This window comes from Leopardus geoffroyi, chromosome B3 (genome assembly GCF_018350155.1).
Source record: "Leopardus geoffroyi isolate Oge1 chromosome B3, O.geoffroyi_Oge1_pat1.0, whole genome shotgun sequence".
Taxonomy (NCBI): Eukaryota; Metazoa; Chordata; class Mammalia; order Carnivora; family Felidae; genus Leopardus; species Leopardus geoffroyi.
Window position 1 is genome coordinate 143,413,677 of NC_059337.1, and position 24,506 is coordinate 143,438,182.

Below are 24,506 nucleotides of genomic sequence, written 5' to 3' on the forward strand. Positions count from 1 at the left end.
TCCTATTCTCTCTTTCATTAACGTTCACTCTAGTCTTTGTTATTTTTTTCCTTGTACTTGATATGGCTTTAGTTTTCTCCTAGTTTCTTTTCTTTTTTTTTTTTTATGGGCTAGAAAGAAAGGATTTATTATAATGTTGCAAAACAACAAATAGAACAAATTAAATTCCAGACACATATTTAGAGTAGAACACCATGTACGGAAAATACATATGCACAAACACCAACATATATTATCATAGAGCCTATAAAAATTGAGAAGTCAGAAGGAAGAAAGAAATTGAAATCAAAAATATAAGACTGATTATTTGAGCCTAGGAGCCTGTTCAAGAAGGACGTTATCTTATTTTCAATGTTTAGATTTGTTTCAAGAGCAATGTAGTCTGGCATCGTTTGGGAAGTAAGGTAACTGAATAAAATAGAAAATCATTTTCAAATGTGCCAGAAATAATAATAATTTTTCAAAATATTATATCATGATACAATTGCTGGCTTCAAACTAGAGGACTAAAAAAATGAATCTCCTAGTTTCTTAATGTGAACTGTTAGGTTACGGGTTTGAAATCACTCTTTTATTTTGTTAAATTTTTAAAAATTTTTTGACAGGCTCCATGCCAGCTGTTTAATTCCCCTTCCCAACGAGGAACTTGAACTCACAACCCCAAGATTAACACCTGAGCTGAGATCAAGAGTCGGACACTTAACCAACTGACCTACCCAGGTGCCCCTCTTATAATTTTTTAGAAATATTTACTTACTTTTGGGGCACCTGGGTGGGTCAGTCGGTTGAGCGTCTGACTTTGGCTCAGGTCATGATCTCGCGGTTCATGAGTTCCAGCCCTGCATAGGACTCTGCGCTGACAGCTCAGAGCCTGGAGTCTGCTTCGGATTCTGTGTCTCCCCCTCTCCCTGTCCCTCCTCTGCTCATGCTCTGTCTCTCAAAAATGGATAAACATTAACAAAATTTGGGTCTGGCTGGTCCACGGTGTTGTTCACGTCCTCTCTGTCCTTGTTTTATCCGCTTGTTCCATCTGTTGTAGAAAGCGAGGTATTGAAATGTCCAACTCTTCCCGCTGAATTGTCTCTTTGCCTCTTCAGCTCTGAATTTGTCTTCATGTGTTTTGGAACGATGTTGTTAGGCGCATATATGTTATGATTCTTACATCTTCTGGAGGAATTGACGCTTTTAGCAATATCAAATGGCATCTCTCCCTCTATAGTCAAGCCTCTATCTTCCAGTGAATTTTGTCTCGTATTAATATAGCCACTCCAGCCCTCTATTTGCAAGAGATAACTTTTTTTTTTCCATCCATTTACTTTCGCTCTATTCATGCCTTTGCCTCTAAAATGTATCTCTTGGGGCCCCTGCGTGGCTCAGTCAGTTAAGCATCTGACTTCCGCTCAGGTCATGATCTCGCGGTTGTGAGTTTGAGCCCCACATCGGCCTCGCTGCTGTCAGCACCGAGCCTGCTTTGGATCCTCTGTCCCTACCTCTCTCTGCCCCTCCCCTGTTTGCTCTCTCTCTCTCTCAAATAAATAAACATAAAAAAGAAAAGGTTCTCAGAGACTTTGCACATCTGGAAATGTCTTTCTTCTAAATAGGTAAGTAAATAAATAAATAAAATGTATCTCTTATAGATTGTATATAGTTGGAGCATACTTTTTTGTCCGTTCTTCCAATCCTTGAATTTTAATTGACATATTTAATCTATTGATAGTTAACGTAAATAAATAGGATTTATGTATGCCATTCTGCTACTTATTTTCATATGTCTTATACCTTTTCTGTTCTTCTATTCCACCGTAACTGCCTTATTTCGTGTTAAATCGGTATTTTTTAGTGTACCATTTCAAACCCTTGTCATTTCTTCTAGCCTGTATAGCTGAGTTATTTCCTTAGTGGTTGCTTGTAGATTAAAATAACCTTTACTTATAATAATTTAATTCAGATTAATGCAAACTTAATTTCAATACTGCGCCCAAATTTGCTCCTTATTGCTTCTGTGTGCTGTTATGGTCATAAATTACAACCATATACAGAATACACCCACCAACACAAATTTATAGCAATTGCTTTATGCAGTTGTCTTTTTAATTAGATAGGGAAAAATAATTACAAAAGTACATTTACACTGTCTTTCCTATTTACCTCTGTGTTATCTTTACCCGTGCTCCCTGATTCTTCATGTGGATCTGAGTGCTCCCCTAGTGTCCTTTCCTTTTAGCTTGAAGGACGCCCATGAGTATTCCCGGTATGACTGATATGATGGCTACATGTTCTCTCGGTCTTTGTTTAACGATGGCTTTGTTTTTATTTCCTTTTTGGTTGATTTTGTTTGTTTTGTTTTTGTTTTTGAGAGAGACAGAGAGAGTGCGCGTGCACGAGCGGGCAGGGGAGAGTCAGAGGGGGAGGGACAGAGGATCCCAGGGTGGAGCCCAACACGGGCTCTGTCTCATGACCCTGGGATCATGACCTGAGCTGAAATCAAGAGCCAGACGCCCAACCAACTGAGCCGCCCAGGCACCCCTTTATTTGCTTTTTGAAGGGTAGTCTTGCTGAATATAAGATGTGGGTTGACAGTCTTTATTTCCAGTGTTTTGCAGACATCACTCTTCTGTCCTCCACACTTTCTGGGGTGAGGTCACCCGTTGATCTCATGAAAGTCCCCTTGTGCATTTTAAGTAGATTTCTCTCCCTACTTTCAGTATGTTGTTTTTGTTTTTGCCTCTGGTCTGCTTGGCTATAATGTGTTTAGGTGCAGATCTCTTTGAGTTCAATCTACCTGGATTTTGTTGAGCTATATATTAATAGTTCTCATCCAACTTGGAAAGATTTGGGACATTATTTCTTCAAATATTTCTTTCTGTCACATTCTCTCTTTCTTCCCATTTTGGAGCTCCCATTATGCATATACTGGTGCAAGTGATGAGCCCTTGCTCACTCATTGGCACCTGTGATCTCCAGGTCATCATGGGCAATAGCCAACTCATCGTTTTAATGTTCATCTCAGCAGCAATTCTGCACGGTTTATAACTGCCTCCTTCTTAGAAATAGCTTTATTGAAATTTCATCTAAATACCATAAAATGTATCATTTAAAATGTTCAATGGCCTTGGAGTGCCTGGGTGGCTCAGTCGGTTAAGCATCTGTCTTCAGCTCAGGTCGTAATCTCGCGGGTCGTGAGTTTGAGCCCCGCGTCGGGCTCTGTGCTGACAGCTCGGAGCCTGGAGTTTGCTTCAGATTCTGTGTCTCCCGCTCTCTCTGCCCCTTCCCTGCTCTCTCTCTCTCTCTCTCACTCCAAAAATAAACATTAAACATTTTTAAAAAATAAAATGTTCAATGACCTTTAATATCTTTGTAGACAAGTGCAGCCAGCACCACAGTCAACCTCAGGACAGTCACACCTCAGAAAGAAGCCCCATGTTCTCTAGCTGTCATCCTGCTGCCCTCCACACCCCCAGCACCCCCAGACCTAAGCAGTCGCTAAGTCTTTCTCCGTGTCTATGGATTTGCTTATTGTAGACATTTCGTGTATAGGGGGTCATATAACGTGTGGTCTCTTGTGACTGACTTCTTTCACATAGCACCGTATTTTCAAGGTTCCTCCATGTTGTAGCAGGGGCATCAGTACTTGATTTCTTTGCGCGACCAAATAATTGTCCATTGTATGGAGAGACCACATTTTGTTTATTCATTTATTAGTTGATGGACCATTGGGTTATTTCCACCTTTTGCTACTACAAGTCCTTCTCAGCGTATGATTGGCAAATATTTTCACCCGTTATATGGGTTGTCTTCACTCTTTTGGTCGTGCTCTTGGAAGCAAAAGATATTTTAATTTTGACACAGTCTGATATATCTATCTTTTCTTTTATTGGTCTCGCTTTTGGTATCATATCTAATGATTCATTGCCAAAATTGGAGGTCATAAAGATTAATCCCTATGTATTCTTCTAGAATTTTAGCTCCTACATTTAGCTGTCTGATCCATTTTAAGTTAACTTTTGAATATGGTGTGAGGGAGGGATCCAACCTTATTCTTTTTCACAGGGCTCTCCAGTTGTCTCAGCACCATTTGTCGAAAAGGCTATTCTTTCCCCATTGGGTGACCTTGGCATTCTTGTCAAAAGTCAGTTTACCATAGACCACACGGGTTTATTTCTGACCTCTCAATTCTATTCTACTAATCTAGATACCTAACCACATGCCAGTACCACACTGTGATGATTATTGTTGCTTTGTAGGAAGTTCTGAAATCAGGCAGTCCAAGTCTTCCAACGTTGTTCTCTTTTTAAAATTAATTTTTAGCTATTTCGTATTCAGTCCCTCGAACTGAATATGAATTTTATAGCCAGCTTGTCAATTACTACAAAGAAGTCAGCTGGAACTTGGACAGGGATTGTGTGGAACTCAGATTAGTTTGGGGAGTATTGCCACCTTAACGGCATTATGGGTTTTAGTCCATAAACATGGGATGTTTTCCACTTATTGAGAGTTGCTTTAATTCCTTTTAACAATGCCTTGTAGTTTTCTGAGTATGAGTTTCACACTTCTTCGGTTAAATTTATTCCTAAGTATTGCATTCTTTTCGATGCTATCATAAATGGGCTTGTTTCTTAATTTCATTTTTGGATTGTTTATTGCTAGTATACACATGCAATTGATTCTTTCGTTTTTGAGAGACAGAGTGTGTATGAGCAGGGGAGGGGCAGAGGGAAAGGGGGAGAGAGAATCTTAAGCAGGCTCCATGCCCAGCGGGGAGCCCGCTACAGGGCTCGATCTCACAACCGTGAGATCATGACCTGAGCCAAAATCAAGAGTTGGAGGCTTAACCAACTGAGCCACCCAGGTGCCCCTACAATTGATTTTTGTATATTGATCTGGCATCCTGCAACCTTACTGAACTGATTTTTAAGTTCTAACAGTATTTCAAGTAAGTGCCTTAGAGTTTTCTCTGTATAAGATTATGTCAGCTGCAGATAGAGTTTTACTTCTCTTTTCTAATGCGGATGCCTTTTATTTCTTTGTTAATTGCCTTGGCTAGAACCTCCAGTACAATGTGGAGTAGAAATGGTGAGGACATCCTTATCTCGGTCACGATCTTACAGGGGAAGCATCCAGGATTTCACCAGGAAACACGATGTCAGCTGCAGGTTTTCACAAGCGCCCTTTGTTATTTTGAGGAAGTTTCCACCCATTCTTAGGTTGTTGCGTGTTTTCACCGTGGAGGGTGCTGGATTCCGTCACGTGCCTTTTCCGCACGTATTGACGTGGTCACGTGTTTTCCATTGATGTTTATTGCATTAATTGATTTTTGGATGTTAAATCAACTTTGCATTCTTGGGATAAATCCCACTTGGTCATGCTGTAACATTTTTGAGTAATTGCTGGACGAGGTTTGCTGGTATTTCGTTGTGGGTTTTGCACGTATATTCACAAGAGATATTGATCTGTAGTTTTCTTGTGCTGTCTTTCTCTGGTTTTGGCATCAGGATGATGTTGGCCTGAAGGAATGACTTGGGAAGTGCTTCCCCTCTCTTCTATATTTGGAAGAGTTTGTGAAGAATTGGAATCGATTTTTTAAAGAATGTTTGACCCCCAATTCTTTCTTATGTGAATTCAAATTCCCCGTTGAGTTTTTCTGCTGATTTTTTTTTTTTTTTTTCATTTCAGGCATTGTACTTTTGAACTCTGGAATTTCTTTTTTAATTTTTTTTTAATGTTTATTTATTTTTGAGACAGAGAGAGACAGGGTATGAACGGAGGAGGGGCAGAGAACGAGGAAGACACAGAATCCGAAGCAGGCTCCAGGCTCCCACCTGTCAGCACAGAGCCCCACACGGAGCTCGAACCCACGAACTGTGAGATCATGACCTGAGCCGAAGTCGGACGCTCAACCGACTGAGCCACCCAGGCGCCCTGAACTCCGGAATTTCTACTTGGTTCTTCTTTTTCCCTCCCGGTTTGGTCTTTCTCTTTTATGACGTTCTTTATTTAGGGAGACACAGTTGTTGTACTTCCCTTTAATTTTTTTAAACATAGTTTTAAAAGTTCTTTGGACATAGTTATGCTAACGGATTTAAACTGTTTTGTCTCTTAAATCCAAAATCTGGGTCACCTTAGGGACGTTTTCTGCTGGCTGCTTTTTTGCCCCGTGTATGGACTACATTCTCCTGTTTCGTAGCATGCGTCATAATATTTGTTGAAAACTGGACATTTAAATAACATATTGTAACAATCCTGTCATCAGTTCCTCTGCCTCCAGGAACTGGTGTTGTTGCTGGGGTTTTTTGTTTGTTTGCTTGCTTTTTGTTTTTTTTTTGTTTTGTTTTGTTTTGTTTTAATTTTTACTTTTGAGAGAGAGACAGAGCATGAGCAGGGGAGGGGCGGAGGAGAGAGGGAGACACAGAATCCGAAGCAGGCTCCAGGCTCTGAGCTGTCAGCACAGAGCCTGACGCGGGGCTCGAACCCACAAACCGTGAGATGGTGACCTGAGCCGAAGTCGGACGCCCGACCGACTGAGCCACCCAGCAGCCTCTGTTTGTCCTTTTGCTGCCTGTTGGTTTGGTGGCTTTCCTGGGCTAAGGCTGTATTCTCTGTAGTTAAGCCCGGCAAGCCGCTGAGTTCTCTGCTCACTTTTTCTTTAAGTTCTTGTTTATGGTTTCAAGCCCGGCTTCCTAGGGTTCCTCCCTGTGTGAATACTATTTAGTGCTCAGGCAGTGATCGATGGGAAGAGTTCTTTAACTGCCTTAAGCATTAGTTTGCCATCCTTTGTCAAGGTTATCTGGGACTGAAGGCGCGCCTTCAAACCTCAGGCGGCTTAAAAATTGTCTCTAGCTTTCACTTCCTGCTTGTGCAGGGACCTACGAGTCAGCCAGAGGTAAGGGACAGGGTGTTCTCCTTTCCCAGGTCTTTCCCAGGTATGTATGGGGAAGGTTCTCAGAAATACGCCAGATCTCTTCCAACTTCCCTTTGGCTTCCTGGTTATCTAGGTTTTCCTTTTACATTTTTGGCCAGGCTCCAGTGCCCGGACAGAAATCACAGCCTCAGCCAACTGTGCTGTGACCATCAGATTCCTTTTTTTTTTTTTTTTTTTTCCCAGTAAGGCTCCAGGCACAGGGCTTTATTCGCAGAGCTGAGCTCGCAGACAAATCAAACAGCGGCAACACGTGGGGAAGGGAGATTTGCCTGCAGATCCCAGTTGTAGGTCAAACCCCTGGCTGCTCTGGGTCCGGGCCTTGTAACAGAACTGCAGCCCTGAGGTGGGGGAGGAGGGCGTGTGGGAACAGCCCCCAATTTAGGATGCCGCAGACCCCGCTGTTGTCACCAAGCTTCAGTAGTGTTTCTTGAAAAGATGAGTTCTGTGCTTGGAGTTAATTTCCAGAGTCCCAACGTGGCCGAATCGAATTGTTTGACAGGAGGTTTTGCGGCTGTTGCGGGAGGGTGGGCTCGCTGAGTTCCCAGCTCTGGCAGTCTTTAACAATGTGCTTGAGTTCCGGCCCGTCTGTTCCAAGGGTCAGCAGGTGGCTTGTGTTTTAGCCTAGCAGTCCGTCTTAGGGATGGTCCCCAGTTTCCTCCTGCATTCGCTGGTCGAATGGTGTTTGTGTCATTTCCGACGTGCGGTAATTGTGAATACAGCCACCACAGGCCTTCACATAAAGGTGTCTGTGTGACCACACATTTTCGTGTCCTTGGCATTAATGCCTGAGAGCAAGATCGCTGGGTTATGGGGCAAGTGTATGTTTAAAGCCGTAAGAAGCTGTCAAACCCTTTTTACAAAGTGGTGGTTTTCCATCCGAGACTCTTCTCTGGTGAAATGTATCTGTTCAAATCTTTTGCACAATAAAAAAAAAAAAACACAACTTTTTGAGGCTTGGGAGTCTTTATATATTTGGGATATAAGTTCTTTATCAGAAATGTGTATATCAAGTATTTTCTTCTATCTCCAGCTTCTTTTATTAATATTAATAAACCAGGCTTTCAAAGATTAGGATGATTAATTTTGATGAGGTCCAATTCATTAATTTTATTCACTTGTGAATTGGGATTTTCGTGTCATATATAAGAAAGCTTTGACTAGTTTGAGGAAGGATACAAAGGTTTCTCCTATATTTTCTTCGTTTACTCATCCCATCATTTTTGCTATAGTTTGGGGGCTATTTTTACAGTTATATACACTTTATAGATTTTCTTTCTTTGTTTTATAGTTTTAGGTGTTGTATTTGGGTCTCTGATTCATTTTGAGTTAACTGTTTTGTGTAAGGCACAAGGTACGGGGCGAGTTTCACCGTTGGCATTTGGATGGCTCATTACCCCATCGACCATTTGTTGAAGCCAGTCAGAGTGGCTAAAATGAACAAATCAGGAGACTATAGGATGTGGAGAAACGGGAACCCTCTTGTACTGTTGGGTGGGAGTGTAAACTGGGGCAGCCGCTCTGGAAAACAGTGTGGAGGTTCCTCAAAAAATTAAAAATAGGGGCGCCTGGGTGGCGCAGTCGGTTAAGCGTCCGACTTCAGCCAGGTCACGATCTCGCGGTCCGGGAGTTCGAGCCCCGCGTCGGGCTCTGGGCTGATGGCTCAGAGCCTGGAGCCTGTTTCCGATTCTGTGTCTCCCTCTCTCTCTGACCCTCCCCCGTTCATGCTCTGTCTCTCTCTGTCCCAAAAAGTAAATAAACGTTGAAAAAAAATTTAAAAAAAAAAATTAAAAATAGAACTACCCTACGACCCAGCAATAGCACTGCTAGGAATTTACCCAAGGGATCCAGGAGTGCTGATGCAGAGGGGCACTTGTACCCCAACATTTATAGCAGCACTTTCCACAATAGCCAAATTATGGGAAGAGCCTAAATGTCCATCAACTGATGAATGGATAAAGAAATTGTGGTTTATATACACAATGGAATACTACTTGGCAATGAGAAAGAATGAAATATGGCCTTTTGTAGCAACGTGGATGGAACTGGAGAGTGTCATGCTGAGTGAAATAAGTCATACAGAGAAAGGCAGATACCTTATGTTTTCACTCTTATGTGGATCCTGAGAAACTTAACAGAAGACCATGGGGGAGGGGAAGGGAAAAAAAAATTTAAGGAGGGAGCCAAACCATAAGGGACTCTTAAATACTGAAAACAAACTGAGGGTTGATGGGGGGGTGGCGGGAGGGGAAAGTGGGTGAGGGGCATGGAGGAGGGCACCTGTTGTGATGAGCAGTGGGTATTGCATGGAAACCAACTTGACAATAAATGTCATATTTATTTTTTTTTTATTTTTTTTTTCAACGTTTATTTATTTTGGGGACAGAGAGAGACAGAGCATGAACGGGGGAGGGTCAGAGAGAGAGGGAGACACAGAATCGGAAACAGGCTCCAGGCTCTGAGCCATCAGCCCAGAGCCCGACGCGGGGCTCGAACTCCCGGACCGCGAGATCGTGACCTGGCTGAAGTCGGACGCTTAACCGACTGCGCCACCCAGGCGCCCCTAAATGTCATATTTAAATAAATAAATAAATAAAAGTATAAAAACAAAAAAAAGAAAAGGTGATTTTTTTTTTTTTTTTTTTTTTTTTTTTTTTGCCATTGAGTTGCCTTTTCAGCTATGTCCAAATTGGCCGCGGGTGTGGGAATCTCTATTTCTGGAATCTCTTATTTTTTCTCATTGATCTATGGGTCTGTGCCTTCACCGGGCCATGCCGTCTTGATTACCACAGCTTGAGAATAAGCTCTTGGGATCGGGTGGGTTGAGGCCTGCAACTTAGCGGCTCCTTTTCAAAATTAGTTTGGCTCTTCAAGGTTCTTGGCCTTCCATATAAATTTCAGAATAAGCATGTAAAAATCTGTCAAGTATCCTTGGGGGATCTATAGATCAATTTGGAGGGATTCAAAGGCTTCACAATAATCGGTCTTCTAACTGATGGGCATTAATTTCACTTATGTGGGTCTGTATTCATTCTATCAGTGCTCTGGAGGTTTTGCGTAAAGATCTGCACGTATTTTGTACAGATTCATACCTGAGTATTTCACTTTGGGTGCGATTGTTAATTACCCTGTTTTAAAGTTTACTCCACTTTCATATACTATAGAGACATGACTGATATTTGTATCCTGGCCACATCACCTTGGGAGATTCACTTAGTTCCGGGAGCTTGGCTGCTGATTCCTTGGGATTGTCCGCATAGACGAATATGTTGTCTGCAAAGACATACTTTTCGTGTTTTCGCTTGATCTGTGTACCTTCTAGGTCTTACGGCGTATTTCCGCGGGGGGGGGGCGGTGGGGGGAGCTTCCCACACATGCAAGTGGAAATGATGAGGCGGCTCACCCCTGCTTTGCTCTCATGTTCAGGGGAAAGGCGTTCAGTCTTTTTCACGGTGCTGTGCGATATTAGCTGCACACAATTAATCTGCTGCAATGCCCATTCGGGAACATTTCACATTAGATTCTTGTACTTTTCAGTTCTAGAATTTCCATGTCGTTCTCTTGGGAATAGTCCTCTTTTTCTCCTCTGGGATTCTGTATTTGTTTCCGCATATTTTTCTTTACATCCAAGACCATGTTTCTTTTTTTTTTTTTTTTTTTTAATGTTTATTTATTTTTGAGAGAGAGAGACAGAGTGTGAACATGGAAGGGTCAGAGAGAGAGAGGGAGACACAGCATCCGAAGCAGGCTCCAGGCTCCGAGCTGTCAGCCCAGAGCCCGACACGGGGCTCGAACTCATGAGCTGTGAGATCACGACCTGAGCCGAAGTCGGACACTCAACCGACTGAGCCGTCCAGGCGCCCCTCCAAGACCATGTTTCTCATAAGTGTTACCTTTTTGGTTTACTCCTTCCATCATGTCTGCTATAGTTTGGGGTCTATTGTCACTGACGGTTTTAGGAGTTACGGTTTTCTTTCTCTCTTTTTTTTTTTCCTACGGTTCTGGACATGATGATGCTATTTTGCTCAATGTCTGGTTTTGTCTTCTCCCGCATTTAGCATGCTGAGTTTCGTTCCAGTAGGTAGTTAATTTTCGCATGGGTAAGCTTTTTCTCTTGGAGACGTTTATGAGCGGTGTAGCCTTTACTCTCGGACTGCTTGAATTCTACTTTTCAAGTGCAGCCTTTCCAGCCCCTCCACTCTGGCCAGTTGGAAAGCAGCCGTCCGTGAGCTCTGGAAGTTGTCCGGCCCACAGCTACCCAGAACCGTTCCTTGGCCAGCCTCGGGGAGTCTCGCCGGGCACATGCACAGCCTGTTGTTCAGAGACCCAGAGATTTCTGTGGCTCCTTTTCCACAAGAGCCTCTTCCTTTAAACCTGACCTTGCAAAACCCTAGCAGCGTGGGGAGCCCTGAACTCCCAATCCTGCCCTGCTCATCCCCACGAGATGAGACCCTTACGCCCATTTCTGTGTCCTCCTCCTCCCGAGACTTGACCTCGGAGTGGTTCTAGGCAAAAAGCTGGCTCATTTCATCGTTTGTTTCTCCCAGGGACCACCGACCTGTACTGCCTGTTAACCGAAGCCAGAAAAACGATTGCGTAGCTTTCTGGGGCTGCTGTGATAAATTACCACAAACTTGGTGGCTTAAAACAACAGAAATGTATTCTACTCTGGTTCTGGAGGCCACAAGCCCTCCATAGCCCCACTGGGCTAAAGCCAAGGTGCTTGCCCGCTGGAGGCTCTTGGGGAGGACCTTCCCTTGCCTCTTCTGGCTTCTGTATTCCTTGGCTCACGCCTCTTCCTCTGGCTGCCAGCCAGCCCGGCAGCATTCACTTCGGTGGCCGTCTCTGCCACCTTCTTCTGCATCGGGTCTGTCTCTTGTGAGGCCACCGCTGAGTGCAGCTGGGGGGCAGCCTGGCTGGGCCAGGGTTATCACCCCGTCTCAAGATCCTTAAGTTCATCGGATTTACAATCTCGGGAACAAACCGTGAGCTGAACCAAACTTCTTACCCTGGAACTTCACGTCCTCCGGGCCAACCCAGTTAGGATTACGGACGGGCGCACGGAGACCACGGAGGGCAGAGTCGTGTCTGGGTGGGAATGGAGCTGAGCACCGCTGAGTGGAGCCAGGGAGGCTGGGGATGCTCTCGGGGGGCATGTGGCTGGGATGCGCCCATCCAGGGAGCGCCCTTCTCCTGTGACACGGCCATGGGGCCTGAAGCACATGGGAGGCGGCATCTGTCCCTGTCCCTCTTGTTGACACCTGTCCCACCACTGCCTCTGGTTCCCCCCGAACCCCCCCCCCACTCCTGGTCATTGCAACAGGCTCCTTCCTTCCTCCCTCCCTCGCTTCCTTCCTTCCTTCCTTCCTTCCTTCCTTCCTTCCTTCCCCCCTCCCACCCTCCTTTCCTTCCTTCCCTCCCTCCCACCCTCCCTCCTTTCCTTCCTTCCTTCCCTCCCTCCCACCCTCCCTTCCTTCCTTCCCTCCCTCCCACCCTCCCTTCCTTTCTTCCTTTCCTCCCCTCCTCCCACCCTCCCTTCCTTCCTTCCTCCCCTCCTCCCACCCTCCCTTCCTTTCTTCCTTTCCTCCCCTCCTCCCACCCTCCCTTCCTTCCTTCCCTTCCTTCCTTCCCTTCCTCCCTCCCTTCCTTCCTTGCTTCCTTCCTTCCCTCCTTCCTTCCCTTCCTCCCTCCCTCCCTTCCTTCCTTCCCTTCTTTCCTTCCCTTCCTCCCTCCCTTCCTTCCTTCTTTCCCTCCCTCCAACCCTTCCTTCCTTCTTTCCTTCCTTCTCTCCCTCCCTCCCTTCCTCCCACCCTTCCTTCCTCCCTTCCTTCCTTCTTTCCTTCCCCCCTTCCTTCCTTCCCTTCCTCCCTCCCTCCCTTCCTTCCTTCCTTCCTTCCTTCCTCCCTTCCTTCCTTCCTCCCTTCCTTCCTTCCTTCCTCCCTCCCTCCCTTCTTTCCTTCCTTCCTTCCTTCCTTCCTTCCTTCCTTCCTTCCTTCCCTCCTCCCACCCTCCTTTCCTTCCTTCCTTCCTTCCTTCCTTCCTTCCTTCCTTCCTTCCCTCCCACCCTCCCTTCCTTCCTTCCCTTCCTTCCTTCCCCCCTTCCTTCCTTCCCTTCCTTCCTTCCCTCTCTCTGACCCTTCCTTCCTTCCTTCCTTCCTTCCTTCCTTCCTTCCTCCCTCCCTTCTTTCCTTCTTCCTTCCTTCCTTCCTTCCTTCCTTCCTTCCTTTCACCCTCCCTCCCTCCTTCCCTTCCTTCCTTCCTCCCTCTGACGCTCCCTTCCTTCCTTCCTCCCTTCCTTCCTTCCTTCCTTCCTTCTTTCCTTTCACCCTCCCTCCCTCCTTCCCTTCCTTCCTTCCTCCCTCCCTCCCCCTTTCCTTCCTTCCCTCCTTTCTCCCTTCCTTCCCTTCCCTTCCCTTCCCTTCCCTTCCCTTCCCTTCCTTCATTCCTTCCCTCCTTCCTCCCTCCCTTCTTCCTTCCTTTCTTCTCCTCTTCTCCCTTTCTCCATATCTTTCTTCTGCAAGGAGGTGATATGGGTATTTACTTGAGGGATCTGACTTTAAAGTTTAGGGTATAAGCAATGTCCCCTCTTGCCCTGGCAGTGTCGCACCTCAATCTCTGCCTCCCCTGATGACTGACCGCAGCACTTCCAACGGGGGCTGAGTCGGCCTCTCCTACTGGACAGGACAACAATGTCCTGTGAGCCCCAGGCTTTGACATCACCAACAAATAAAGAACTGTAGACATTGGAAAGTGGCCAGTATGCGCTGCGGGCATAGGTCTTGCCTGGGACGCACAGGGACGCTGCAGCAGACCCGGGGCCCTTGATTACCCTTGACCATCTGGGCCCTAAAGGCTCCCCAATCTTCCTAGAAGGAAATGGGCTCCCGCTGCCCCCAAGGAGGGACAACAGGCTGTGGAGGAGGGCGGTAGGGACGGGGACGGGTTGTGCCTTCATGGCGATCGGCGCTCACTCTTTTCCACGTAATGCCATGGGGAGAACTGGACGGGACAGGCGGCCTCCTTTCAGTCCTTGGCAAGGGATTCTGATGGCGGGAAGCCAGACTCAGGTCGGAGGGGAGAGTGAGTCATGAGAAGAGGGCCGGTGGCAGCACCAGGCTTGGTCGCCGCGCGGGGTCCCCACCTGGACTCGGCCCCGGGGGCCTGGGTCCTCTCCGCTCGGGCGTGCCCAGCCCCCGTGTGGCCGCCTCCCTCTCCTCCAGCCACTTCTCTGCCTCTTCACGCGTTCCAGAGGCATACACCCCAGGGCTGGTGGCCGTGGAGCAAAGCCGTGGCCGTGGCCGTGCCCTGGCGGCCCTCCCCTCGGAGCCTCCCCGCGCTCTCCAAATTGAGGGGAGCTGAAGGATGGAAGGCTTCGGCCGGACTGCCAGGGAGGTGGACTTTCAAAGAAACAGCAAATAAATTACCGCTGGGGTTGCGGCCCCAGCACACAGAGGCTGCCACACTGGCCGATGCGAACACGTCTGGCATCCTTGCCAGGCCCCAAAGAAAATAACCCTTTTTTTGTTTTTTTGTAAGCCATTTGGAAAATGGAAATCGCATGCTCTCTCTCTCAGCGCAAGCTCCTGGGCTCGCACTCGTGTGTTTCAAAACTCGGTGGTGCCGCTATTTTCGATAGCTCGGTGCCAGCGACGGCGTGTGGGGCCAAGTCCTCTCGGCCTCAAGTGACCCTGGCGTCCGGGGCTCCTTGTCCCACGTCTTGCTGATGGAAGGAAAGTGCAGTGGATCTTGGGGTGGCCTCCGAGGCAGGGAGGCCCTGTTGTTTCGGGATGGCCTGGGCGTCCGCACCGGGGGCCTGGGTGGAGGGGCCCAAGGGCACCAGCTGCCCCCCTTCTGGAGACGGTGGAAGACCCCTCCGGGGCTGGATTCCTAGAGAGGCCGGCGGCCAGCCTTGGATGCTTTTCATGGTCACACCAGAGAACTGGAGACACGTGTCCTGGGCCTGCAGGGGCCTCAGAGGTCTGGGCCAGGACTGGAGCCCTCTCCACCCGCCGGACAACCTAGGAGGAGCTCAGTCCCCCCTCACAGCCCATGTCACGGAGAGGCACTTATAAACGCTGGAACGTTCCTCCTCAGATGAGGCCAGTCTGTCTCTGTGGCACTTGACGCAGGAGACAGCGATGGGCTCTTTCCTAAGCTGGAAGGGATCTCGCATGCAATCTGGTTCGTCCTCCTCTTTTCAAAGATGGAGAAACGGAGGGCCAGAGAGGGCCAGCGGCTTAGCTTCGGTCACACAGCAAGGCAGGTCCCGCGCCAGGTCAAGAGCCGGACGTCTGCCCTCAGCCACCACCCTCGCTCGGCTCTGTCCCCCAGAGACAAACTGGAATCGGCCGCTCCCGTTGGCAAAGGGAGGCCCCCTCCCAGCTCGCCTCCTCTGGCCTGAGCAGGCCGCTCCTCCCCTTCCGGCTCACACTCAGGTCCTGCGGCCCACCGCCCAGCCAGGCTCACTCAGCACCCCCAGAAGAACCTGGGCAGCTCCCTGACCCGGCCCCGCCTCCGACCTTGGAGCCACCGGCCTGGGCGCCCATTCCCTCGGGCGGTCCTTGCCAGGTGCGGACGGCACCTGTTACCTCCAGAGGCGCCCATGGGGCTCCCCCAGGCCCCTCCAGCTCACGTCCGCCTTGCTTGGAGCCGTGCCTCACAACCTGACGTGTCTGTCCTGTCGTGCCAGAACACCTGCTACGCTCAGGAAAGAACTTCCTCCTTCCTTTCCTGGCCTGGGGAGCACGAGAGACTGTCTTGGTACAAACCCAGAGCCGAACATAACGGGACCGTCCTGCTTGGCTGTGCACGAGAGGGTGCTGTCTGACCTGATGTCTGACTCCGTTAGAGCAGGTGAAGGGCTCAGAGAACTCGTGGGTCGGGGCTTTTCCTCACACCGCATGGAACAGTGGGATGGGGCACTTGGACCAAGCATGACCACTCCACACGACTGATGATGCAAACGGGAGGCGGCCTCGGGCGTCTTTACCTCGGGCCTGGCTGGGGCGACAGTGGAGCAGACGGGCCGGGGGGGCGGGGGCTCCCACCGAAGATGGCCAAGCCCGTGGCTGGGCTGACCGAGGCCCACGGCACATGGGCCAGCTCCGTCTCCAGGGCCGTGAGGACGTGGGCAGGTGGGGTACATCTCAGGGTTCCCGCCTTCTGCCCCTGACACCCAAACAGCCAACTCAGGTCAGCAAGATTCAGACAATTCGACTTGATTTCACTAATACATTATCTTACTATGGAAGTCCTTTTTTTAATTTTAAAAAAATGTTTATTATTTATTTTTGAGAGAGAGAGAGGGAAAGGCAGGGAACAAGGTGGGGAGGGGCAGAGAGAGAGGGAGACACAAAATCAGAAGCAGGCTCCAGGCTCCGAGCTGTCAGCACAGAGCCCGACACGGGGCTCGAACCCACAAACCGTGAGATCATGACCCGAGCCGAAGTCGGATGCTTAACCGACTGAGCCACCTAGGCGCCCCTGGAAGTCCTTTTTTCAACAAGTTTTTAAAGTGTTTTAAAGTTTATTTATTTATCCTGGGGTGCCTGGGTGGTTCAGTTGGTTAAGCGACTGACTCTTGTTTTTGGCTCAAGTCATGATCACATAGTTTGTGAGATTTATTTATTTATTTATTATCCATTCATTCATTCATTCATTCAGAGCTAGACAGACAGGGAAGATTCCCTCATGCGTTCGCAGCCCAAACGCTTCTCGCCAGGGCAGTCACGGTTCTCATGTATATCACCGCAGGTTGTCAGTGCCTAGTCTAGAACTTCACAGGAGAACACCCATTCGTGTGTCTGCTTCTGACTTCTCTTATCTGGCAAACCGCTCTGAGGCTCATTCACAACGGTGCATGTGAGTTCCCCCATTACTGCTTGATGGCATTTCGTGCGTGGAGACAGCACAGCTTTTCTGCTGGTGGGCATCTGGGTTGTTTATAGATTGGGGCTATTATGAGCAAATGCGCTGCTATGAACATTTGCGTAAGAATCCTCTCGTGGGTATCTGTCCTTGCTTCTCTCGGAGAAATACCCCAAATCGGAATCGGTAGCTCCCGGAGGAGCCGTGCGGTTCGCTGCGGAAGGTAGACCGCTAAACCGTGTTCCCAATGCCTTTGCCACGTTCCTCTCCTACCGCGATGTGCGAGAGCTCCGGGTGTGCCGGGTCCTTACAGATATTTGACACTCTCTGTCTCAGTCTCGCCCGTGGACAGCATTCTGTAGGATGAATGGTGGTGTCTCCTTGTGGTTTTAACTTGTATTTCCCCAGTGGATGGTCTGATGCGTCTTTTCATGCCCTAGTTGTCTTTTCGGATGCCTTCTTTTGTGAAGTGTCTGTTCAACTCTGTTGCTCATTTAATTTTTGGAAGTTGTTCATGTATCCTGGATACGTGTCCTTTCTCAGATGCGTGTATTTGCAAATATTTCCTCCCCCTTTGTGGTTTTCCTTTTCATTTTTTTTAAAATCGTCTCTTTCTTGGTAACTTTTTCATTTTTTTAAAGTTTATTTTATTTAGAGAGGGAGAGAGCACACGCACTCATGCTCACACACGCATGGGTGCACAGCAGCAGGGGAGGGCAGAGAGGGAGAGAGAGAGAGAGAGAGAGAGAGAGAGAATCCCAAGCAGGCTCCGCACTGTCAGTGCAGAGACTGATGCGGGCTCAAACTCGCAAACCTGGACATCATGACCTACCTGAGCGGAAGTCACAAGTTGGACGCTTACCCAACCAAATCACCCAGACGCCCAACTTTTTGGTTTTGATATAAGTTTGTGAGCATGGTCCAAGGGACTCCTGTCTACCTACGCTTCACTGACATTCACAGTTGTTTACATTTGATCACATTGGCTGGATTATCCTTGCCTTTTTCCTTCCCTTCGGATGTAAGAACGTGCACACATATGTGTGTGTTTATCTGTAAACACATTTGTATGTATATACATATGTGTATAAAATACATATAAACGTATGTAACATATACACATACACAAACATATACACATCCGCGTGTGTTTGTGTGCTCACGCATGTGTGTGTGTGTGTGTGTGTGTGTGTGTGATTTCTTCCCTGGACCATTTGCAGAAAAGTTGGGAACATCATGACCCCTTACTACATAGTGTGTGCGTCTCAAGAAAAAGATTATTTTCCATACCCACAAAGGAAATATCAAAATCAGAACATTTGACACTGATACAATTTTATCATCCAAACCACAGCCTGTTTGGGGCTCTCATTAATTGTTACAAAATGTGCAGGCCAGCGAGGGGGTTGCAAGTCTAGGATCTCACGCAGGATCCTGGACCAGTTTCTCAGCCCTCCTCGTCTGGCATTTGTGTCCTCGGATTTTGAAGAGTGTGGGCCGGTTATTTTGTGGAGTGTCTCTCAGTTGGGGACTGCCCCATGTGACCTCATGAGTATATCCAGCTTGGGCACGCATCACGGGGTATAGTGTGGAGGAGACGCGTCCTTCTCACGCACGCACCACGCCAGGTGTGAGGTGCTGGTGTGAGTCCTAAGGATGTTCGCGTTGGCCTCTGCGTTTAGCTGGTGTTCGCCAAGCTCTTTGCTGGAAAGTTATGATTTCCTCCTGTGATTCATAGGTGACACGACTCTATCAGTCAGCTCGGGATGCTGGGACAAAATATCACGGATTGGGTTGCTTCGAAAACATGATTTTCTCCTAGTTGTGCAGACTGGAAGTCCAAGATCAAGGCTGGGCAGGTGGGTCTCTCCAGAGTACCTCTGTCTCCTGTCCTGGTACCTCCTCGCTGTGTCCTTACATGGCCTCTCCTCTATGATCACATCCTTCGTCCTGTAAGGACACCAGTGCTACCCAAATAGGGTCCACCCACATGACCTCAGGGTGCCTCAGGGACCTCTTTCATGGTTTACTTTCTAAGGTACCGGCGAGGGGCAAGGCTCCAACATGGGTATTTGGGGGGACACAATCCTGTGAATAACAAGGAGACTTTGAAACTAAGTACCCTTTCCTCACCCCGCGTTCAGCCGGTAGTTTCCGCACGTGTGGAGGATTTTCTAGCTACGTCTTTCTCTCCTTCTGTACTTATGAGTGGGCATTCTTCTGAAGGACGATCTTTCTCTTCCCCACGTTTATTTATGCCCATATTCATTTTAGTATGGCTGTGCGGGATTTTATTACGTTTAATGGGTTATAGCCTGTTACTATCATTATTTACTTCTGTGTTCCAATTGTTCTAAATTTGGCCAGTAAGAGCGCCTTTAAGCTGGTTTCTATCTTTTTGACATGTGCCTATTTTTTTTTTTTGATATTGTTCTATTTTTCAGAGCAGTTTTAGGCTAACAGCAAAATTGAGCCGGAAGTACAGAGATTTCCCATATACCCTCTGCCCCTCCCCACACGCAACCTCCCCCGTATCGTTACCCTGTGTCCTGTGTGCCCATGACGTTTTGAGTACTTCCCAGACTTTGTATGCTTTTTAATTCATTCCCTAACACCTTCAGGCTTTTTTATAATGTCCAGATCTTAGAGTTGTTTTCTGTAAGCAGTATGTATGCGGCGATGGTTGCCGGGGGGCGGGGGGCAGGGTCTTTCAATAAGGTATCACTTCACCACGTGAGAAAGTAGAAATCGTCTGTATTTCTTTTGTTACCTCAACGCATCATCTGTGCCTTTTACTTGGAGGGTTTGAGCCATTCGCAGTTAGTGAAGTCACTGATGTGGTGGGGCTCACGTCTACGGTTTTGCTGCTTGTTTGCTAACTTCTCCCATTTAATTTGTTCCTTTGTTTCTTTCCTCCTGCCTTCTTGCGGGTTAATCGATTACTCTTTGTATTCCATTTAATTCTCCTTCATGGGTTTTCAGCTATACCTCTTTGCGTTATTTTCACTTGCTTCTCTAGGATTCCAATATGTGTTCTTAACCCATCGTCGTCCAGCTTGAGTGAGTGTTATATCAGCTCACATATAACATAAGATGCCTGCTGTAATAGAATTCCATTTTTTCCCTGCAGTCTTTTGGACTATTGTCATACATTTTACTTCTATATAAGTTATAAGCCCTATTGTTTAGCCATTAAATAATTAACAGCCTTTTAAGGGATTAGAAAAATACTGTTTTATATATACTTACATAGTAACCATTTCCAACACTCCACATTGCTCTCTGAATATCAGAATTTCCATCTGTTATCATTTTCCTGCAGCTTAAAGAACTGCCATCAGTATTTCTTAAAATGCAAGTCTGTTGGCAAGGAATCCTCTTGGATTTCACTTGCCCAAGAATGCCACTATTTGTCCTTATTTTTTAAAAGACATTTTTGCTGGATATACAACTCTAGATGGCATTTTTTTTCTTTTACTATTTTAAAGATGTTATTCTGTCATCTATAACCTCAGTGATTTCTGATGAGAAGCCAGTTAAAATTATCGTTCTCTAGTATGCAATGTGCCTTTTTTCTCTGACTCCTTTTAAGACTTTTGTTTTTATCTTTAGCTTTTACAAGTTTTACTATGGTATACCTAGGTAGGTTTTCTTTGTATGTACTCTCCTTTGGCCCACTGAGATTCTTAATCTGTGGGTTAACGCTTTCTGTGAAATTGTGACTTTTATTTTCACTATGCTTATTTTAAATATTTTTTCTTCTCTTTTATTCCTCTTTCTTCTTCTTCAAAGACTCCAGTCACATAGATACTAGATGGCTCACTGGTATCCTTCAGTCCACAGAGACCCTGAGGTTTTAAAATCTTTTTTCTTTCTGGGTTTCAGTTTGGCTAATTTCTATTGATCTGTTTTCAAGTTCACTGATGCTTTCTTCTGCAGTGTCCAGTCTGCCCTTCAGTACATTTTTCATCTCAGATATGTGTTTTCCAGTTCTGGGTTTTCATTGGATTCTTTTGTAGAAGTTTCATTTCTCTCTTGATATTCCCTCTCACAGTGGGAACATCTGCACAATCTGTCCATCTTTTCTCGTAAAGCTTTTAAACACTTCGGGACACCTGGGTGGATTGGTCGGTTGAGTGTGCGACTTTGCTCAGGTCATGATCTCGTGGTTAATGAGTTCGAGATCCACATGGGGCTCACTGCTTTCAGTGTGGAGCCCACTTTGGATCCTCTGTCCCTCTCTCTCTGCCCCTCCCCTGCTTGCATTTTCTCTCTCAAAAATGAATAAACATTAAAAAAATGTTAAACATATCTATAGTATTTATTTATTTATTTATTTATTTATTTATTTTTAAACGTTTATTTATTTTTGGGACAGAGAGAGACAGAGCATGAACGGGGGAGGGGCAGAGAGAGAGGGAGACACAGAATCGGAAACAGGCTCCAGGCTCTGAGCCATCAGCCCAGAGCCCGACGCGGGGCTCGAACTCACGGACCGCGAGATCGTGACCTGGCTGAAGTCGGACGCTTAACCGACTGCGCCACCCAGGCGCCCCTCTATAGTATTTATTTTAAGTATTTAAGTCAAGCAATTCTAGCATCTGGATTTTTGCCAGTTTGCTTCTTGTGACCAATTTTTTTTCATTTGATTATGAGTCACATTTTCTCACTCTTTTGAATGCCTAGTAATTTGATTTCATTTTATGTATTGTATTGTATTGTATTGTATTTTTATTTTATTTTTGAGAGAAAGAGAGAGAGAGAAAGCACAAGCAGGGGAGGGGCAGAGGGAGAGGAAGAAAGAGAATCTTAAGCAAGTTCCATTCACAGTGTGGAGCCTTATGTGGGGCTCAGTCTCACAACCGTGAGATCTGGACCTCAGCTGAAATCAAGAGTCAAAACCTTAAGCGACTGAGCCACCCAGGTGCCTCTCATGTCTAGTAATTTCAGATTAAACAATAGACATTGTGAGTGATATCTTTGTAGAGGCTCTGGATTCTGTTACTCTCTTCTCAAGAGTGTGGCCTTTTGTTCCAACAGGTAACTAAATTACCGGCAATCATCTCAGTCTTGTGGGGATTTGGATCTATGCTTTTGAAGGGCAAGTTCATCCCAGTTTTCTCCTCAGTCCTATAGTGTCAGGATCTGGTACATGACCCTTACACCTAAGGCATAGAGCCCTTCTTTGGTCCATTGAAAGACTGACATTGCAGAAACTGAACTTCAAATTCTGTCTCTCCTAAACTCATCAGCTGATTAATCTCTGCTGCCATCTTTCAGGCACCTGGGGTTGCTTTTCCTTGAGATCTTTAGGGTCTTACCTTATGTGTGTACAACTTGGAGTCAGCCAGGTGTGGAAGAAGCATTTATATGCAAATTTTGGGATACTTCCTTCCACCTCTGTGGCTCTCTCCTTTCCTGGATTTCCTCTCTGGCGTTCTGGCTCCTCTGGTTTCTCTGAACTTGAGTCTTCAGGCTCTTCAGATTGCCTCTTTCTGCTTGAGCTCATTTCTGTGTGCCATGTAAACTGGAGAGTGCCTCTAGGGGAAGACCATCACGCGTATATTTCCTCTGGGATTTCCCTTGTTTTAAGTGTCAAGTCCTGTCAAGTTTTAGCCTACTTTTGGTTGTTCTTAGTGTCTTCGAACAGCTGTTTTATATGTTATCCAGAGTGCAATTATTGTCAGGGGAAAGCACAGCCTGTTACAAGCTATTCCACTGTTTTTGGAGTATTCAGACTTTTAATTTTACTTTAACTTTAAAAAACTATTATAGACTCACTGGAAGTTGCAAAAATAGTACATAGAGACCAATATATCCTTCTCCCAGCTTCCCCAATAGTGGTAACTCTAGCACAGTATCAAAAAAAGGAAATTGACTCTGGTAAAATACCATTAACCAGACTGCAGACCATACTCAGTTCTCATCTGCATTGTGTGTGTGTGTGTGTGTGTGTGTGTGTGTGTATTTCTATGCAGTGCAATCTTGTACATGTTAACCATTCATTACACATAGGAGTGCTCTTGTGGTATCCCTTTATATTCACATGACTTATATTTAATTTATATCATGTGTAAATATATTTATATTCCATTCCTGTCCCTTGGAAACCACTACTGTGTTCTCTGTTTCTATATTTTCTCATTTTAATGCTGTGATGTAAATGGAATTACACAGTTTGTAAGATTCTGAGATTGACTTTCCGTCCTGAGCACAATGCCCTTGAGATGCCTCCAGGTTGTTTTAGGTACCAACACTTTATTCTTCACTATTCTTTTCCCCTGAAGTTTTTTAAATAATCGTTTCATTTTAGGACAGCTTAAGGTTTTTCGGAATGATTCCAAAGGTGGAACAAAGAGTTCCTCCATACCCCTGGGCCCCGTTCCTCCTACTATTGACATCTTACGTTGGTGTGGTGTTTTGCCACAATTAATGAACCGACATCAGTATGTTGTCATTAAGTCGAGTCCATATGTTATTCAGACTTCATTTTTCTCTAATGTACTTCTTCTGCCCCAGGATCCCATCCAGAATACCACATGCCATTTAAAGATTGTGTTTTTTAATGTTTATTTATATTTGAGAGACATAGACAGAGCGTGAGTGGGAGAGGGGCAGAGAGAGAGGGAGACAGAGGGTCTATTTAGTTATCATACTTTCTTAGGCTCCTCTTGGCTGTGACGGTTTCTCCCACTTTCCTCGTGTTTTATTTTCATTTTTTTTTTTGATGACCTTGAAGGTTTAGAGCACTTACCAGGTGTTTTGTAGAATGTCCCCCAAATTGGAATTTGTCCGACGCTTTTTTCATGGCTAGAATGGGATGATGTGTTTCGGGGAGGAAGACCTCAGAGGTGAAGAGACATTCCCATGGTATCGCGTCAAAGGCGCGTGCCTTCAAGACACCCTGTCACTGTTGAAGTTAATCTTCATCACCTGGCTTGAGGTAGTGTTTTTCAGCTTTCTCCACTGTGAAGCTACTCTCTTTCTCTTTCTTTCATATCGTCCTCTTTGGAAGAAAATCACTACGTGCAGTCTATACCCGAGGAATAGGAAATAGGTTCCACCTCGTTAAGGACTCACTGTCTACACCATTATCTGGAATTCGGCACTGGAGATTGTGACCATTCATTCATGCATTTCTGCATTTCTGTATTTGTTTATATCAATATGGACTCGTGGATATTTATTTTATACTTGAGGTTATAATCTGATACTATGGCACCTCCTTTGTCATCCAGATTGTCTCAGCTTTGACTGTTGGGAGCTCTCACAATTGGCCACTTTATCCCATTGACATAGTTCACATCACTGTGAATTTTCTGGTTTGGTTTTTGGAGCACTTTCTTACTTTCTGGCACTGTAAAATGCCCCAGGCTCATCTGGTGCTTCCTCGACCCAGTCCTAAATCGGTCATTTTCCCAAGCAGTCCTGGTTCCTTTTATTGAAGAATGGTGTTGGAGCTGACATCTGGGTGCAAGATGTGTCCACTGGTGCTGGAGCATCATTGCTTCTAGGCCCTCTAAGCCCTCAGAGCCAGGGGGCGTGCCTGCTTCTACTGACCCATGTGAATGCAGCTCCACACACGCCAAGTGCAACCATCTGTACTTATATCTCTCTTTTTGAAAAAATTTTGTTCAACATTTATTTATTTTTGAGAGACAGAGTATGAGTGGGGGAGGGGCAGAAAGAGAGAGGGAGACACAGTATCCGAAGGAGGCTCCAG

General features: G+C 46.2%; 1 long non-coding RNA gene across 1 annotated transcript; it reads right to left on the reverse strand.

Annotated features, from left to right (window-relative positions):
• Positions 1 to 17,501: 17,501 nt before the first annotated feature.
• LOC123582354 lies at positions 17,502 to 21,706 on the reverse strand. The gene is made up of 3 exons (XR_006704341.1): positions 21,696 to 21,706; positions 19,635 to 19,636; positions 17,502 to 17,640 (listed from the first exon to the last, which is right to left on the reverse strand). It is a non-coding gene; the product is annotated as an uncharacterized LOC123582354 (long non-coding RNA).
• Positions 21,707 to 24,506: the final 2,800 nt, after the last annotated feature.